We start from the raw sequence: 14,004 nt of genomic DNA, 5'->3' as shown, positions 1-14,004 counted from the left end.
TACAAAATGAATCTCTTTTTTAAAAACCTAATATCAGGCTACTCGTTGTTTCGGCAATCCCAATTGATGACTTCAAGCCCGTGGATGACTACGCATAATAAGCACCTCTCAATATATGCACTCTGTGTGGAATTCAATATGGGTCAGTACTTGCGGAAAATCAATCACGATTACCGAGAGCCGAGACAGAATTCAGTAAATCACATTTCTCAGCTTGAGCTCTTTTTTTCATTGAGAAAATCAGGATTTTGACATTAGCCAAAAAAAATTTGATAGCTGATGCAATAATCATATTATGTGTTAGGGTCCAGGGACAGCAATAATAAAAAGATCCAAGTATTTTTTTTTGCTTTGAGAAAATCAACAATTTGAAGTGAGGAAAAATTCAGGTTTAATAAAATCCCTTTAATAATTTGTATGTGTTACGACAGTCGAGTGTAAACCAATACTTGTTCTATGTCCTCTTGTGTTACTGCCAACAAGATGGATATGACGCTAGTGGGATTCTGCCAGCGCATGAACAGAATAAATGTGATATAAACGCACGGTTTGAAGCCGTTGATAAAAACCTTGGGTGATCCACAAAAAAAACGCCTTTGTGCAGGCAGCGATTCAGCTGTTTTCATAGCCGCACAATGGGGAAGCTTTGCTCGCCACAATGGACGTTAAAGGCCCTAGACTCTGTTACCTTTTTACCGACTCTCCCCTCCTCCCCCCCCCCCTCGGTTTCCGACCCAAACGACTTGTTTGTCACGGAACAATGCTTGCCATCTGCGTGGAAACTGGGTCCATTATCGCAAAATTAGAAATCCTTAGATGTTATTATCCCCTTGTTGATGTGACAACAGTGTTGTTTTTTTTATTATTATTAAAGCCTGCGTTTTTAAACTCCGGATTAAAAACTAATATTATTACAGATTTCATGGGGGGGGTGTGAGGTCTTTTTTGTAGGCACGACTGCATACATCCTGTTCTGCCTCGATAAAAAAAAATGTTCTTGTGATCAGCTCAGCGTACTGATGATAACGATCAGTGCTTTGGCCTGTGGGTATATAAAGCGTAAAAACTTGCATGAGCAGACTACACTATCACGTTATCTTGTGTTTATCCAGTGTACAAAAGGTGGTGGTGTTCGGGAGGGGGGGGGGGGAGATGGACTGACTGCCATTTTTTCTTTGTCCGCCTAACGCAGTCGCGAATGAGGGAGCTCTCTTAATAATGACATTTCTCATTCCCGTGGCTTACAGTGATGTTTGGAGGCTTGAAGAAATATTAATATATGTATCGACAATTTCGTTATGTTTTTGTTCCCAAATAATCCACACACAAAAAAGGGAGAAAAGACTGACTGAATGATTTATCAAGGCTTAATGTGTGACTAATGCATGGGATTAATACAATGCTCTCAGCTGCCAAAGCTCAGTATGTGCAAACACAAATTCACCAGGGTAATATGCAAATGTACATACAGTGTGTAATTGTGCACACGTACATGTACATGAACAGCCTTTATGATCCAACACAATAGGGGAAATGTACATGATGTACACTGCCCATTAATGTACAGTAAAACCAAACTACATGTACGTTGTACATGTACGGTATAAGTGTAACTGCTAAATGAACATTGTACATGTACAGCTTAGGGGCGGATCCAGGAATTTTTGCAGGGGGGGGGTTGAGTCAGGCCGTCAAATATATTTTAATGTTCGATTGTTGCGGACTGGCAGACATTTTTTTTTTTTTGGTGTCAGAGCAGGGGAGGATTATTAATTTTTTCCGACCCCCAAACCCCCCCCACTGGATCCGCACCAGCGCAGGTTGTTGGCCTCCTTATGTCTCGAGAGACAATTGGTATGTGCACAGTGCCACTAATACCGTTTATTTACAGTATTACTACATTAATTTAGAAAACACAATATGAACGCAAATTTACATGTCATTATTGTACAAAGTCAAACCAAAGTACATGTACATGTACATGTATAACTGCAAAAGTTAGAAAAAAAATACTAACTGCTTCAAATACTTTGAATAGGTGCAAAACTAATCAAACAAATTGCCAATCTTGCGGTCAAGCCAACGTCCTCCTCACAGCCTCATAAATTATTCATTACTCATTATATTTTGGTCCAACTGACCAGCACACATATAATATTGCGGTTTTACCATACGCTTAGCTGTGGGCCATTGTTATTACACATACAGTCATCCTACAGCAGAGTGGCTGTGCACTTTCGTTAATAAAAGGACTCACTCTGGTGGACGGGGGAACTAGCAAATATACTGTGACAACAAAAGTGGATCCGGTCAGGCCCTTACATGTACTGGTACATGTACACTGTGCACTACTCACATGTACATGTAGACTTATCTATTACAGTGAAACGGAAGCTTTTTTCATATGCCAACACACTTTTTTTAAAACATATTTTTGAATTTTTAAAAACGTAATTTTTTATTAAATAAAAGTTGTGAAGCAGGTCTTGTTAAGACCGAAGTGTCAGGCCAGCTAGTTTTGTTGATTTGTATATTTCAGGTCAATCTAGTCAGTAAGCAGTTAATTTTTAGCAGTGTAATTCATTTTCAGGTTTATTAAAAAAATTATTTAGTGTAATGTTTATAATTAACAAATTATCTTGAATGAAAATCTCTGCATGACTGTTTAAGTAAACAACAGCAGCAGCAGCAGCGGCGGCAGCAGCAGTGGCAGCAGCGGCAGCAGCAGCAGCAGCAACAAACCAAACCCCCAAAACCACCCACATTAAGGAATCACTTACATGTACAGACATGTACTCTAGGCTTTCGGGGATGTAATGATCCTCCGAAATGTTGTAATGAATCTTTTCTCTTTTTTGTGTGCCAAGTTTCTGAAATTCTTTGCTCTTTTACCGTGCATACAAATGTACAGCATGTATTTTGACAAGAAAAAGTAGCACAATAAATCTAATTGTCAAATATACATTTGTCAAAGTTTAAAAAAAAAAGTGGTAACATTTGGACAAAACAGCTGTAACAGACTTTAAAGATAATGGACACAATTTGCCAAAAAAAACCCCAAAATGTTTTTTTTTGCTGATTCAAGGAACAATACAAAAAATCTGAAGCAGATTATTAAAAAACTAACCTGCCAAAGTTCAGCTCAGCAGATGTCACGCTTTTGAGAACATTTTGAAAATACATGTTCATTTTTCTTGACGCAAAGCATTTTTTTCCTCTGAAAGCATTCATCGTTCAATCCTAACCCTTGCGAGGAAATGCTGGTAAATCCTCTTTTCTCGAAAATGACAGCATACTAGCGCAACAATTTCACATAGGCCCTAATGCATGATCGTATTATTTACTTACAATCAAGTAAAACATTTCATGATATTTTGACAGTTTCATTTGTTTAATGTTTGCAAAATGGTGTCAACTAACTTTAACAGCGGATTCCCAAATATCAATTAAATACAGTCCAACCCTTGTTATATAACAAGCACTGCTACGCTGCACATTATGCAGTCTTGCAAACATCCGCGAGCTTACACAGTAATTCATTGTAATATTTTAACCAATTAGATCCAATGTTGTTATCACAGCTTTCAACTCTCAAACTTCAAACCACACTAACCCATTATCATTCCAGCTTCCCAAGTTCTATTTTGAAATAATAATAATAAAAAAAAAGCCAACGTGTCACTTCCTCGGATGATGTTTTCCCAGGTGTGCTTTGAAGGTCAAAACGTGGACCGCCTGACCGTATTCCTAATTAGCCGAGATAAAAAAACCCTAAACGGGGCTAACGCTGGCCATCCTCTCTGTGTTATGATCTGACATCATCATCGTCATAAATGGGTGACGGTGTCATTTTCCTGTTTGCTGACATCCTTTGGACTGTAATTGGCCCAGTGCTGCATCACCGTGCGAGTTCGCGTTGCCTTGACGCTTGAGAAGGAATCGAGGGAAGGGTCGGGAGGAGTCGGAATAATCAGGCCTATCTCATTTTTTCCCTCAATTTTATTTGATAAATTGGGAAACTGCCAACAAAGGGCTGGATAGCTCAGTTGGTAGAGCACCGGAATGGTAATCCAGAGGTCGCAGGTTCAAGCCCCACTCCAGTCAATTTCTGTGTTGAACTTGATAATAATTATTTGAAATGCGGACTATTGGGCTGCTACTGTACTACATGTACTTGAGTTTATAGCCTACCATATGTTGGCAATCTCCCAATTTGTCACTATCGCAGATTAATTTTTTTTTGTAGTTAGGGCTGTTTATTTTCAAATAATTTAGTACATTTGACGTGATCAAATATTTGAATATTTGATAAGCGCTACTCAAATTTGACATGCGCCAGCCAAAATTGTCCGCCAATGAAGATTTGCATGCTCATGCGGTTGTTGAAAATTGACAAAGGTCATATTAAAGTAATACAAAAAAGAGGAAGTTGAATGGCTGATATTTGACCGATTTTAAGACATTTTAGCTAATATTCCTCATTGTAGCTCTCAAATCAAGCACAAAAGTGGATTCAGACACAAGTATGGCACATATGACAAAACAACGAAATAATACAAGTTGTATAATTACAACATAAAAAGATCATCTCTTGGTGACTCCATATTTCCCAATTATTTGAATGGAAAAAATGCTATTCAAATATTGGGTTGATGATGTTGAATATTCAATTTATTTGTCACAGTTCCTATATACTATGGAGAAGATCAGGGGTTCGAGTCCGATGTGAGTAAGCTTGAAAATTCTGTTTCAAAAGCTGTCACAAGCAGGCAGCATACTCCACAGAATTATGTAGCGCCTTGAGCACCAATAAAGGTATAAATACATAATTATTACTATACTAATACTGTAACCAAAACATGCAGGAAAAACTTGTTCAAGTACAAATGTGTGGGTATCAGTGTGTAGGGGATAATTCTAGAATGTTCTGTTTCTTATATTAAGTTAACTTCCCTCCCCCTGGAAAATAATTTTCTTAGTACATTACCCCCTGGTAAACTAACACTGAGTAGTACTTATGCAAACTAATTTTTTTTTTTTTTTATAGAAATAATTGCACAAATTGGATGCATATTTTTCTTCTTTTTTCCTTTTCTTTATTTCATGGTCAGCTGAGAGAATATAATGAGTTTGATAACCTTCCTTGAAGATTGTCAAATTGAGGGAAATATTAATGAGTACATAGCTAAAGAGTATGAATAGATTTTTGCGATGCATACATGTGCAGGGTAACATTTTGGACAAAACAAGATTTAAATCCAAAACAAATGTTAACATGTAAACAACATTGCTGAACTGAAGTGCCCGTACATAAGTCAGGAGCCTAGCATGACAAGGCAAACCTAGTAAAGCTGGTCCCAGAGTGCACACAATTCTTTTCAATCGATTCCGACTGGCTATTCAATGGAAATCTTTTCACGCATCAGTCTACACAATTGGCCAGACTTAGCCCCATGGGTAATCCTATACGACAGCACTGCCCAGGCACACAAGTGACAGTCACTGAGTCCATCATCTAGTCAGTTTCATTTAGATCGGTACAACAGAACACAGGCTGGCACGCTGAGACCAGCACGGTCCCCAACCTAAAGCCACAGATGAAATCAAGGTTTGAAAAAACGCCCTGAGTTCCTTCGGCTGCTGTGGACAGAGCACGGAGCTTTATAGCTCCATGGTAGAAGTCACTTACTGAGCCCCCTCGGTGAATTCATAGTTTTGACAGCAGAAACGCAGGATAATCTGCGATTAGTCACTTGCACCTTTGGGGTGGAGACGCAGGTCCTTTTTTTTTTGCTGAAAGGTTAAGGTCATTCAGTCTAGGAGGGGTGTCGGGTCGGATTTACATGAACTTACTCAAGATCAGAAGAAAAAAAAATGACCTAGAAATCCACAGATTGTCAATTGCAAGGTTTTTTCCCTTGCATTTCTGAGACTCCGAAAAATCTCAATTGACAACAGACTTGTGAAACCAAATCTTGACGAACTTTAAAACCTGATTCCTCTGCATCCATGTTGAAAGACAAGGACCACAAGCACAAAAATATGCTAAACTGGAGCATGTTGTATCATTACAAGCTCTACAGATCCTCATTAGGTTTATTTGAAATTGTTAAGAAATAAGTGTTTATCTTTGGTTTTTTTTTTTTAATTTATTGTAATTTTTTTCTTTCTTTTTTTACTGAAAATGTTTCTCAAATTCTGAACCAAATTATGAATACAGTTGACTCTCATTATAAAGAGCTCTTTAATAAAGAGGTTCTGCTTATAAAGAGCAAATTCTGAGGGCCCAAATCTCAGGTTCTTTTTGTGTTTCTTTGTTTCGCTATCCTTTTATAAAAACGTTCCTGTTATAAAGAGGTAATTTGGCTAGTCCCATCGACCTTGTTATAACGAGAGTAGACTGTATATATAAAAAACATGATGGTTTTTGTCTCAAAATTTTGCAACATGTTTACATTTCCAGCAGAATGGTACACAAAGTGCATCAGAATAGTTCATGTCAGTTTTCCAAATAGAGGGGAAATGTTTTGTTCAATGAGCGTTCACTTTTTCAGCTCTTCATGTACTTGTATGTAGAGCTGACCAAGTATTTTTCAAAGGGTGCATTTACTAGTAAGAAATTGAAATGCTTAGACTTGCTGAAGCATATTAACAAAACAACAAAATCTTCTGAGCAGGGAAATTGCCGACTCCCAACTGACAAAAAGTAACGATCATATCAGCTCAAACACAATTTGGTTTTCTTTCTGGTAACTTGTTTTTAGAGCAGTCACAGTTTTTGCCAAGTCAACAACATCAAATTAGAAAACACAAGAGAATCGCTCAAACACAAATCACTCCGATATGCAGCATTTTAAATATACCCCGTGCTGTGAAATTTCGCCGCCAGTTCCCCTTAGCAGATGATATCAATATGCTAACACTGGACAGCAAGGCAGGACTGTGTGGCAAACGAAACATCCGTCCGCTCTGTCCGCACCGCAGCATGCATGCTCTGTGTAATACGCAGGGTAGCGTCTAGCGCACAATAAGTGACAATCAATAATAATTGACTGACTAACTCACTCAAGCAGATAGAACGGGAGAGCGAGAGAAGGGGGGAGACAGAGAGGACGAGAGGCGATGAGAACAGGAAGAGAAAAAAAAGGAAAGAAACGAGCGACTGAATGCGAGGGAAAGAAAAGGATTGTGGATCTCTGGCTTGGATCGCTGGGGGGTAATACAAACAACGTGGTGAATACAGACTGTTGAAGACTTTGTAAATAACAGAGACAATTTTGTGGCTTCGGCTTGAATAGCTTCCTCTTTAGTGTTGTAATCTTCACTGTTTTTATTTTTTTTTCTTCTCAAAAATATGCTTTGAAGCATCTCTTAGTGAAGGCACAACACAAATTAGGTTACATCTTTGGTATTTCATCAGCTATTTGATATTTTTGTTGATAGATTTAAACACAAAATATTTTAAAGCACTGAATATTTACAATGAGAGATTCAGTTGTAAAATGAAGACTAATTTTCCCTTATTTAAAACGTTTTTTTTTTTTTAATTACAACAGTTTTTTTAAATTTTTGCCCTTCTTTAAATACTTAAGTATCTCTTCTCGAAGCTACAACACAAACATTTTGCATTTTTACATTTTAGACTATTTGTCACCTTATCTACATTTGAGCTTGTGTGTATTGTTAATAGAGTAAAACAAAGTAATTTTAAAAAGAGCTAAAAATTTACATATGTAACAATGAAAGATCAATGTTTCTCTTCAATGAATATATGGTTTCCTCTTTTTAATGCCGTCCTTAAACTACTACAGATACATTGTACGTGTTTTCCCCTTTTCCATACTTTTCTCTTGAAAACCACGGGCGGGCAAACAGACGTCTTCAAACCTGGCAGGAAAACTGATCAATGTACATATATAGTGCATATGTACACCGACGAAGCTTGTGATAAACATGTGAATATGTACACCCATCAGTCCCTTCATTCAGGCCCAGGTCTTGTGAAAATGTTAGTCCTGTCTTGTTTGTGTATATGAAGAGCTGTAGCTCCATGGTTTGTGCAACCCCATTTTTCATCAGCCCACACTGGCAGAAGAGAGGCTCCATATGTATACACATGTGCTTCATCGTATCCTGTTATTTCATCGGGTGCGCTGGGGATCGTGAATGTGTGTGGCAGAGAAATTAAAGGCCTCTTCTGCACATGCACGTAATGTTATATGAAATGAGTACGTACCTGCAGCCCGCTTTAGGTAATTTCCTTTGGGAATAACTCTGTGAGAATCTGTCGGGGAAAATCATCAGTCCGGTTTTGTTTGGACAGTCCGGATGAAAGCCATTATTTCTGAGTTCATAAACATTGAGGCCCCACAGTGCCCTTCTTCATCCATAAAGATTTTTTTTTTTTCAAATATAGGTTTTTTAAAGGTTTCCCAAGCGCCAAAATATAGGCATTTATAGGTTTTTAGTGTGCACAACTGTGCAACTGTTCAGCATGAGATATCAGAAATACAGAGATTTGCTCATGTCAAGTTCTGCACACTAGATAAAGTTACCTGAAACCAATTTCATGCAAACTGCCCAAATTCTGAAACACTTAGGTAAATTGACAATCAGGTTATTTTGGCATTATGATTTTGGCAACTGTGGGTCAAATTAATTTTACAAAATGTCCTTAAAAAATGGTTGAATTGTATGGCAGAATAAACAAATATATAGGTTTTTATAGGTTATAGGCCAATATGTTACTTTAAGGAAAAAAACAGACTCCCAAGTTAAAATATAGGTTTTTATAGACCTATTTTTTTTTAGGTTTCGCTGTGAGACCTGGGGCCAATTTCATGGCGCTGCTAAGCACACAAATTTGCTTAGCACAAAAAAGTCTGGCTTATAAAAGCAGGTTACCAGCCAAAACTCCTCGTGATGTATATTGCTCGTGATTAGTATTCAACTGTTGTTTGCTTAGCATGAAAATCACATGGAGTTTTGGCTGGTAACCTGCTTTTGTAAGCCAGACTTTTTTGTGCTAAGCAAATTTTTGTGCTTAGCAGCGCCGTGAAATTGGGCCCTGCATACATGTATTTCTATTATACAAGTGTACTGTCTGACATAGTGCACATGTACATTGTACAAAGAGGAATTGAGTTGAATAGTACCATTCACTGCACACCCGACTGAAATACTGCAGGACTAATACTATAGACATATATCCTTCGAATGCCAAACCCACAAAATGCCATCATTATATTCTCTATTTGAGTAAAATGTTTTTTATTTCGCAAGACACTGTGTGAACATTGTACTAGTATAGTATAGCACAGACAGAAGATCTGTACATTATGTGCATTGGTTTGCCTTGCCCTACACTCCCCCAAGCAATCGAATGGGCAATTTCTGGGTAAATGGCACTACCCGGGTAATCCCAGGGATAAATGGAGGATGGTAATGACTGATGGTTGACTGCCCCCCATCACCTCAGTGGCAATAATAGTAGAATGTTCGTCTGGCAAATAACAGGAGATTAAATAGACCACCTCCGTGCACCGACTTGCAATGCAAAATAACGCATTGCTGAGAGAGTTATTAAGGGGGAAAAAGAGGTATTGATCAGAAATGGGTCATCTGTAAATTTGGCATCCAAAGTGTGACATTCTTCCTATCCCCGTTACCTTGGAACTTTGTAATTTACCATTGGAATATCATTAATATGAGTGACTTCGAACAATTTTTTGTATTTGTTGGGTAGGGAGTTTGATATTCATAATCACTCTTGGAGGATGATTGCATTAAGGATTGCATCAAGAATTATAAAATCATAAATGTCAGATGTAACAGGGACACAAAAAGAAAAGTGTACCACAAATTTATAGAAATATTTGGCTTTACAAGACTTTATACAGTGTTTTTACATTTTCAATGGTGCAAGTGTGAAGTGACAAACAGGGGAAATCAGCTGATCCGAGGGAAAAAAAATGCATGCCTGTAATAACATTGCTCTGGTAAATATTTAGGAAAAAAGAAGGCACTGCTCAGATACTTTTTGGGAATTTTTGTATACAGTAGTTATTTGGGGAAATGAGGCAATATTGAAAGAGTAATTTGGTGGGAAAAGGCAGGGTTCTGATGGAAGGAAAAAGGCATTGCTCTGCAAGTAATTTTGGAACAAGATGCTTCCGTTCAGATTGTTGGAAAAGAAAGACAGAGGTTTGGGGGACGAGGCAATTTTTTCAGAAACCTATTTGGGAAAAATAATTGGTTGAGTAGGCGTTTAGGGATGAAAGGTTTTCTTCAAAAAGTAAATTAGAAGACTATGTTTAGATATAATAAATTGAAGAGCAGGAAAAAAAGAAATTCATTTTTTTTCTCTTAATAAATGGCCACTTTTGTATGTGTTATTCCAATTTCCAACCCCCACAACTCTTTCTTTTTTTTTCTTCTTTTTTTGGCATCTGCAACACTCTGATTGTAAGGCAAGGAACCAGTCTACCCCGTAAGAATGATTTATTGTCAGGCTGCAAGAAATTCAAATTTACAAAGTAATAATTCAATAACTAACAATATGCTGATGTTTTTTTATTGGATGTCTCCTTCAAAAGGGAATATTTTTTGTATGCTAGCAAAATAGCAATTTAGAAAAGGAATAGTTGTTTTGGGATAAAACTTTTAAAAAATAGCGAGGGGGATGCAACTTTAATGCTTAGAGATTAACAAACATATTCATGCTGTATTCACATGATCTTATCAAGTCCGCCCTACGCACACACACACATCAACTCTTTGCGATAGCAGCTGGTCATTGCACATGGTGCCATTACCGACAACAATTTTTTTCAAAACAAACGAGACAGAATTTATTTAGACGGAGACCGATCCCTCACAGTCCACTACTTGCAGGTGTTTTTGGGGGAAGGGGAGGGGACATATCAGAATGCCGGCTTGTCAATAGCGACACCTTTCAGAGACGATGACGGGAGTCTTTAAATGTCAAGGAGGAACAGAGCCAATTCAAGAAGCAGTTACTCCATTGATTTTTATCCCTCGGACCAGAATACTCCAGCATCTTAGCAAGATGCCTTCCCTGTGCTATTTTGAAGAACTTTTCATCCCCCAAAAATATATTTTTCAATTGCCATTTTCCCAGCAATATAAAATGTTATTTATTTTTATCTTGCTTTTACTTTTAAATAAGTCATTGAAATGAAAATATCCATGTCTAATTATTGAGTGATTACTTTACAAAATTCAACTTCTTTGTGGCCCAACAATAATTCGGCTCTCACAGGGCGAAGTAAAAAAAAAAATTTAAACGAAACAAACGAATTGAAAAATCGTTAAAACAATTTTTTTTTTTAAGAACATGGGGCATGCATCTGCAACTGTCGGCATAGACATATTCACACTGCTCTGCTCTTTAGCAAGATGGTGAATCAAAAGACTTTTCCATGTCACAGAGCTGCTTGAGCATGCTCCAAGAATGCTGAAATAATTTACATATTTCCGCCAAGGGACTCTGACAAATTGATGCGTGAAAATGCTAACATGATATTTGTTCGTCGGTGCACCAGTGGGTAAATGTTTACACAAATTTCATGTCCATTTTCCCAAACAATGCGGTGGTCATTAATAAAAGAAAGAACATGTGTGCAAATAATCTTAAGTCACAAGCATTCAGGGAAAAAGAGACAGTATGGTATACATTCTGAAGAAACTGGAAATAAGAAAAGGAAATAAGAAAAGGAAAGAAGAAGAGGTGTTTCAAATCATCTTTTTGTCAACATATTTACTGTCCTTGTTAACCAGAGGGAAGATTATCACCAAAGTGTTGAGGGGGGGGGGGGGGGGGGGGGGGCTGGACGTAGCAGTGGGGGAGTGTGGAGGGGGCAATATCTGTTTAACCTGTTAACCATGGTCACTTTATAGCCCTAAAAATTTCCAGTTGGGGGGGGGGGGTCCAACCATTTTTTTTGGGAGGTGGGAGGGGGATGCGTCCTCTATGCCTTTCCCATGGCTACGCTGCTGTTGTTAAAGGGAAGATGCAACATTTGCAAACATCAAAAAGCGAAATGATCAAATTGTCACAAAATATCTTACTGGATTGTTTGGGAATGACAGTCTAAAGCATCCTGTAAAGTTGTGGCTCCTGGTGTGCCGACATTTTCAAGAAAAGCTGTATTTTTCCAACGCTGGTCGGCCGACCAGCGTTGGAGAATACTGGCTTTTTTCAATAAAAGTGCTCCTTCTTTTTTCATATTTAGTTCATCTGCATTTACTTTGCAATTGATTACACACCTGTGAAGACTACAACCCTGCTAGACTGATTCTCTGATCTTACAATTCCCCAAAGTCTATAAATTGCTCCGTTTCATCTTAAGTCGGGTCGGGGAACCAGACTACAAGAATATGATTGGTTTCTTGGTTTTTCCAGCATATACGAACCCAAAACATGAAACAAGTCAGTGTAACAATATTGGCTATAACATACTATTCCTCCAAATCCATTTATTTCTGAAAATTGCAGCAAAAGCAAATGTTGTATGATTCCCTTTAACAGAACATGGACAGACAGAATTATGAAAATTTTTCAAGCATTACACTTTTACATGTGGTACAAAATTAGTGTTGGAACTTACATAACATAAAATTAAAATGAAGCATTGTGTATTTCCTTATATCAGAAAAGGAAGTAAGGCTGGGACCTTTGCAATGTACTATAAGGATATATGTATCCCTGTTATTACATTACATTCCATCACAAGAGAAAAGCTTGAAACGCAATAGCCGAGAATTGCGACACCAAAGACAACACAAACACGTCCATCAAAACATTCCCATGTTGAGTTTCATTACGGCTGAAAGTGAAACGTGGCAAAACAAAACACGTGAACATGAACGATACAAAGTAAATACAGCACCACACTATCTACTTACCCGAATTAACTTGAAAACGGAAGCAAAACCAGTTTCTTAACTGAACTTTACTGGTAAAGGATGACACATGAGAACGTATTCCGAAAGCAAACTCAGCAGAACTCTACCTGGAAAGATAAAAAAACAAACATGAAACAGTTGTTGAGACCATCGATCTACCATCAGGGACAAACACTGAATTGGCAACAGGAGTTGAAATCACTGGCTGTCTTGCATACAATGCAAAACCCACAAGCCTTCTGTCAACACGGCCTCCTAGTCTCCATTCATTACTGACCACAAAAATGAACAACTGGAGTGTGGCCGCAACATCAGTCATCTGTTCATTATCCCCAAATCTCCCTTTCCTGGATGGAGAATAAACTACCTGTAATCAGATTAAACACCTCTTGAAATTAGCAGCACTGTAGTTAACACCATGCTTGGCCACTGATTGCTTAAGGGGATATGCAAAGTGAAAAAGCAGACTTGGCCTGTTCCCTGCTCTATTATGATGGTTTCACCGTCAAGCTTTTTAATAGCTCCATAGTTTCACCATAGAGCAAGGAACGGCTCTATGGTTGCACTTTAACAACATGAAGGGGAAAAAGCCCCAAACTGCAGAAGACCATATAGCCACAGCAAAGAAACAAGAAATATACAGTTTCTCAATTTTCAATTATGCCACAGCCTTTGGAGCCTTAAGTTTAGTAGGCTTCTACTGTTATAAAACCAAGCATTCATATGATAACAGTAACTATACTAGTGGTTAAAGGGAAAATACAACATTTGCAAACATCAAAAAATAAAACTACCAAATCATTTTGAAATACCTTGCTGGACTTTTAGTGAATGACAGTGTAAAGCATCCTGTAAAATCATGGCACCTGGTATACTGTCATTTTCAAGAAAAGTGGTATTTTTGTATCAATTTCCAACGCTGATCGGCCGACCAGCGTTGGAAAAAACTGGCTTTTTTTCAAATACTGGCCCCAATTGACCATCGCACTTGTTTGCAATCGATTACACACCTATGAACGGGTACAAGCTAGCTAGACTGGTTCCCTGACCTAACAATTCCCCAGTGTATGTAAACTG

General features: G+C 38.0%; 1 protein-coding gene across 1 annotated transcript in view; it reads right to left on the bottom strand.

Moving 5' to 3' along the window:
- Nucleotides 1-13,049, bottom strand: part of LOC119746021 (zinc finger protein 608-like) — a 57,721-nt gene extending 44,672 nt beyond the window's left edge. Inside the window, exon 1 of the mRNA XM_038222775.1 lies at nt 12,928-13,049. The gene's annotated coding sequence lies outside the window, so the exon portion shown is untranslated. The remainder of the gene's footprint in view (nt 1-12,927) is intronic.
- Nucleotides 13,050-14,004: the final 955 nt, after the last annotated feature.

This window comes from Patiria miniata, unplaced genomic scaffold (genome assembly GCF_015706575.1).
Source record: "Patiria miniata isolate m_02_andy unplaced genomic scaffold, ASM1570657v1 HiC_scaffold_7, whole genome shotgun sequence".
Taxonomy (NCBI): domain Eukaryota; kingdom Metazoa; phylum Echinodermata; class Asteroidea; order Valvatida; family Asterinidae; genus Patiria; species Patiria miniata.
Note: the sequence above shows the minus strand (reverse complement) of the source record. Positions and strands in the feature narration are given on the sequence as shown.